Source organism: Oryzias latipes, chromosome 2 (genome assembly GCF_053564925.1).
Source record: "Oryzias latipes strain Hd-rR chromosome 2, Olatipes_Hd-rR_3.1".
Lineage (NCBI taxonomy): Eukaryota > Metazoa > Chordata > Actinopteri > Beloniformes > Adrianichthyidae > Oryzias > Oryzias latipes.
This window is the reverse complement of record NC_136238.1, coordinates 33,839,713-33,845,398: the sequence shown is the minus strand read 5'-3', so window position 1 is coordinate 33,845,398 and position 5,686 is coordinate 33,839,713. Positions and strand designations below refer to the sequence as shown.

The 5,686-nt window shown below is 42.8% G+C and overlaps 2 protein-coding genes across 2 annotated transcripts in view; both read left to right on the top strand.

Annotated features, from left to right (window-relative positions):
• LOC144987317 (uncharacterized) overlaps positions 1 to 5,686 on the top strand; it is a 406,167-nt gene that overhangs the window by 267,264 nt on the left and 133,217 nt on the right. The window lies entirely within an intron of this gene.
• Positions 1 to 5,686, top strand: part of LOC144986688 (NLR family CARD domain-containing protein 3-like) — a 520,304-nt gene that overhangs the window by 404,674 nt on the left and 109,944 nt on the right. The window lies entirely within an intron of this gene.

The following is a 5,686-nucleotide window of genomic DNA, read 5'->3' as shown; positions in this document are numbered from 1 at the left end:
GTCACAAGTGTGGAGTCTTTCCTACCGTCTGGGTTTCTGCTGTTTGTTGGTTCTCTGCTGGTTCCAAAGCTGGACTCTGTTCCAAAAAGCAGAGCATGTGACGTTACCGGGATGAGTTTAAGGGTAAATTAATTGATGTTCTACACTTTTGGTTCCAAATCTGCATGGAACTTTAAATACGAAGGACTGCATTCACTGTGAAACACTTATTTATTCAAAGACGTGAGCATAAAATGACTTCAAAGGAGAATAAATGTTTTAACTTTTAGACTAAATGAAGACTGAAGAATTTTTCTTTTTAATATCTGTGAAAAAAATCACATTTTTCTAAAAATCAGAATCACACTCCAGAACAACAGTTTTTCCTGTTTTTCACTGCTGGATGATAAATACATTTACTCTTTATTTTCTGTCAATAAATAATATTTATCAATGAATCCTTGATTCTGAATGATAGATCTAAAGTTGAAAAGAAGTCAAAGTGCTGACTCAGCACAGATCAAAGGAGACACAGATGATTTCCTGGAATGAAGAAAACATCAAACATCATGATGTGATCTGGAACTGAGCTGTTCTTCAGAAGATCCTCCCAAACATGGAAACTGTTGCTGCAACACGTGAAGGTTTGGTTCTGTTGCTAGTGAGATCTGATGGATCAGAACCAGACTTCTGTCAGCTGGAACTGGGGCTTCTTCCAGACCATGACATGTTGTTCAATAAAGTTCATTCCAAAGCGTGACTGATTCATGAAGTGGTTCCTTGAGCCGTGAGTTTTGCCAGCAGCAGGAATCCCTGAGAGTTAGGAGACAGTTTGTGGAGAGAGTTTGTAGATTTAGGAGAAACCAACGTTTGAAATGAAACCAAAGTGTCCTAAACCAAAATCACTGAGCACTGAACTTTTCTGTGATTTATTATAAAGAAAATAGCATCAAAGTAATTTCTTGGTCTGAACACGTCTTTCTTGTCGTCTAACTGTAAACTCCAATTCAAACATGCTGACAAAACAAGGACAGATTTCCTAGAGATTTCCTAATTCTGCTTCCATGTGATCACATGAAAACAGTCCAATGTTTTGGAGTCTTCTTCTTCTATATCATTGACATTAAAGCTGCAGCTCTGTCACGAGGAAACAACATGTGACAGGTCCCAGTTTTTGGTGGAACACCGTCTCTGTGATGCTACAGACGCTGCTAAAACACAGTGGATTTCATTCTGTTCTATGTAGAAAAGACTGTTTGATTCATGTCTGATGAATTCATCTTGGAGTATTTATCCTCCACGTCTAGAAGTCCGCTCCGTGAAAATCCTGTCCCACTTTAAAGCGGTCCGTGTTTCCATGGTGACAGAGGGAACAGCTGGTTAGCATCTTTCTAACTTGACTGAACTGAGGGTTGGGGCTTCCAGCACAGAACCAACCTGAGAGCAAATGAACATTCAAATCCTCCACAAGCTAAACCCCATCAGCGTTGGATTGCTGCTGACAGACAGACTTCATTGATGGCATCTTCCGTTCTGGACCTGACGTTTAGCACACCATAGCTGGATTCCAGAGCGCTTCATCAAAGCGCCTTAAGCCCGTTTGGACTCTGGCGCTCCACGCGCTGGATGAATAGTGGCGTTTGGAGGAAGTGCGGCTGCGCAGTCCGTCACTGAACACCGTCACTGCCTGGACCTCTTTCTGGGTCCTAGTGCCCTAAAGGTTACAGCTCCTGGTTCCACAAGAAAAAAGTCCATTCTAGAGGCCACTCTGACGTCATCATCACCAAAGACCATGTTACCTAGCAACCAAACACAACAAACTGTAGACTATTCAAACTGGACATTTTGGGGCAACAATTCTTTTTCTAACTCAAGTTTTTATGAAAAATCCAAATGATGGAAACAGATTGTGTAAAGGAAATGAGGATATATTGGTGAGTCACAGTCCTGGAAACATGAGTTGTGCTCTGATGAAGACGCCTGATCCAAATTCAATTCAATTCAATTTTATTTGTATAGCCCAAAATCACAACAACAGTCGTCTCGATGGGCTTCGAAGTAAAACATGAAATCAAAAGGATCACGAATACAAAGAGTTCAATAGAAAAATACTAAAATGAACTAACAAACTGACTAAGCTATACTGGCATCCCTGCCCTTAGACCCCCCTTCGCGGTAAGGAAAAACTCCCAAAAAAACCGGATTCCGGAAAAAACGAAGAAACCTCAGGGGTGCCCACATGAAGGAGGGATCCTCCCCCAGGACGGACAGGCGATTTACCAGAAATCTTAGAGAAGAATTAACTTATCTAAATCTACAACTACATATATAAAAGTCCAGCAGACGAGCTTCATCCAGCCGTGGTTGTGGGGACAGTCAAAGGCGCGAGTCGAGCCGGACACAGGAACCACAGCCAGGTGTAGGAGCAGGAGCAGAGACGAGGTACTCGGTCAGGTACAGAGCAGAGACGAGCCAGAGATGAGCCAGAGGCAGGATCCACAGCCAGGTGTAGGAGCAGGAGCAAAGGCGAGGTAAACGGTCAGGAACTGGAGCACGGATGAGCCAACTGGAGTCTGGAAGCACTCCCACTCCCCAGGAGGGGAGAGGAAAAGAGGGACAATACATGAATCGCACTGCACCAAACAGAGGCATGGAGAACTAAATGATAAATGATGATCAAGAATAGAGGAGAGGAAGGGTAGAAGTAAAAAAGGAAAGAGGACAGAACCCCAGTGCACCATAGTTACCCCAGCTTCAACTTCTAGCAGCCTTTTAAAAGAAATAGTTATTATTAAGTTTAATTTAAACAAACTAACATTAAGTTAAATAATCTCTGAATACTAACTAGTCTGACAATAAGCCTGTCCAAATAGGAATGTTTTCAGTCTAGCTTTGAATGTAGAAACTGAGTCGGCCTCTCTTACATGAGCTGGGAGTTTATTCCATAAGACAGGGGCTTGGTGGCTAAACGCTCTACCTCCAACCGTACTTTTACTAATTCTAGGAACCACAAGCAGTCCTGCATTTTGCGAGCGAAGTGTTCTGATTGGTTGGTAAGGGACTATGAGGTCCTTAATATAGGACGGGGCCATTCCATGTAAGGCCTTATAGGTTAACAGGAGGATCTTGAACTTGATTCTGGAATCAACTGGGAGCCAATGGAGCGAAACTAACACAGGAGTGATGTGATCTCTTCTGCTGGTTCCAGCTAACAATCTAGCTGCTGCGTTCTGAACAAGCTGGAGACTTCTTAAGGAACTCTTAGGACACGCTGCTAACAAGGAGTTACAGTAATCCAGCCTCGACGTAACAAATGCATGGATGAGTTTTTCAGCATCACTCTTAGAAAGTATATTTCTGATCTTAGCAATATTCCGCAGGTGAAAAAAGGCAGTTCTACATGCCTGAGATATGTGAGCCTTAAATGATAAATCCTGGTCAAATAAAACCCCAAGGTTTCTAACTGTGGAATTGGGGGCTATACTTATACCATCCAGGGAGACTATCTGAGCAGACAGAGCATCTCTGAGGTTTTTAGGACCAAGTATAATGACCTCAGTTTTTTCTGGGTTCAAGAGGAGGTAATTAATTGTCATCCAGGTCTTGATGTCACTGATGCAGGCGTTCAGTTTCTCTATCTGGTCATTCTGGTCAGGCTTCATGGATAAATACAACTGCGTATCGTTGGCATAACAATGAAAATTAATGCTGTGTTTCCTGATTATGTTTCCTAGGGGTAACATATAAAGCGTAAACAGGATCGGTCCCAAGACTGAGCCCTGTGGGACTCCATAGTTGACTCGAGTGCACTGAGAGGAATGGCCATTTACATTAACGAACTGATACCTATCAGACAGATAGGATTTAAACCACTGGAGAGCAGATCCTCTGATCCCTATGTCCTGCTCTAATCTATGGAGTAAAATACCGTGGTCGATAGTGTCAAAGGCTGCACTGAGGTCCAACAGGACCAGAATAGAAAGTAGTCCCTTTTCTGAGGCCAATAACAAGTCATTAGAGACTCTAACTAGTGCAGTTTCCGTACTGTGGTGAGGTCTAAACCCCGACTGAAAGTCTTCAAAGTGGCTGTTGTCCTGTAGGTGGCAGTAAAGCTGCTTAACTACAACTCTTTCTAGGATTTTAGAAATAAAGGGCAGGTTTGATATCGGTCTATAGTTGGCCAAGATGCTAGGATCCAAACTGGGCTTTTTCAGAAGAGGTTTAACAACTGCATATTTAAAAGACTGTGGCACGTAACCCGTTTCCAGAGAGGCATTTATCATTGTTAATATGGGATCATTAATTAGGGGAAAAGTTTCTTTAAAAAGTCTAGTGGGAATTGGGTCTAACAGACACGTTGAGGATTTGGAGGACGTAATAATTGATGTTATTTCCGCTTGATCCACAGGAGTGAAGCAGTCTAATGTTACAGAGGTTTCTATGGATGCCTCCATTTCTACCGCTTCAGCCTGTTCTGGGCTGATAATAGGAATAACTTGATTTAACTTGTGTCTAATATTTGAGATTTTACTATCGAAAAATGTAAGAAAATCATCAGAGCTGAGAGAAACAGGAACATGTGGTTCTACTGAGCTCTGACTGCGAGTTAATTTAGCAATAGTGCTAAAAAGAAATCTTGGATTGTTTCCATTCTCTGATATTAAGGTTGAATAGTACTGGCTGCTAATGTGGATTTTTGAAATGTTCTTCATGAGATTCAAACTGATTGAAGCTTTGAATTAAAGGTGTCAACACATTTCTGCATTGGATTCATTCTGATTCAGTGTCTAAGGTTGGTTTTGTGGCAGAAACCAAGTTTTTGTTGAACAGTAGCGTTAATGCTGCCACATTAAGTTTCTTGGTCAGCTGATCTCACTTCTCTTCCTGCTATTGTCGAGGACGGACGCTTTTCCTCTCGCTCCTCCTGTATCAGCCCCCCCCCCCCCCCCCCCAGCTTTTGTCTGTCTTCCCTGGAGCTGCATCTTTCTGCCTGCTGCCTGCTTTTTACACTCTAAAGATGGATCTGATCAGCTGGTCTTTGAATTCGATCGACAGAGTTTTTTCTTCCATGACAGAGAATGAGACTTCCTGAAAAAAGCCCTCATTTCTCCTGACCATCTTCAAAGCCACTTTCTGCTTTAGTTTAGTCCAAACTTGCTTTATGCTGACAACATTTACAGCTTGAATCAATCTGAAGAATCCAAGGAAACAAACCAATCTAAGTCTGCATTCATGCCACTTCAGAGCCAACAAAGCATGTTGCCAGGACGCTGACTTACCAATAGAACTTGGGATTTCCTTTGCAGAATCCTTCTCCGTGTGTTTTCCTTTGTTTTTCTCCCCAAAACCTAAAGTAGAGATTTTTGCTGAGCTGCAGAACAAACGTCTGACTGCTTTAACCGCCGTTGATGGTTTGTTGTGTTTCCCTCTATAGCTGCTATGGTCTTGGTATGGTTGCTAGGTAACGCTGTCTTTGATGATGATGACGTCAGAGTGGCCTCTAAAATGGACTTTTATCTTGTGGAACCAGGAGCTGCAACCTTTAGGGCACTAGGACCCAGAAAGAGGTCCAGGCATTGATGGTGTTCAGTGACGTCACTCCTCAGTGACGGACATGCTGTACACAGCAGACTGCAGACCAGCCCACACCAGCAACACCATAGTGAAGTTTGCAGACGACACTACTGTGGTGGGGCTGATCTCTGGG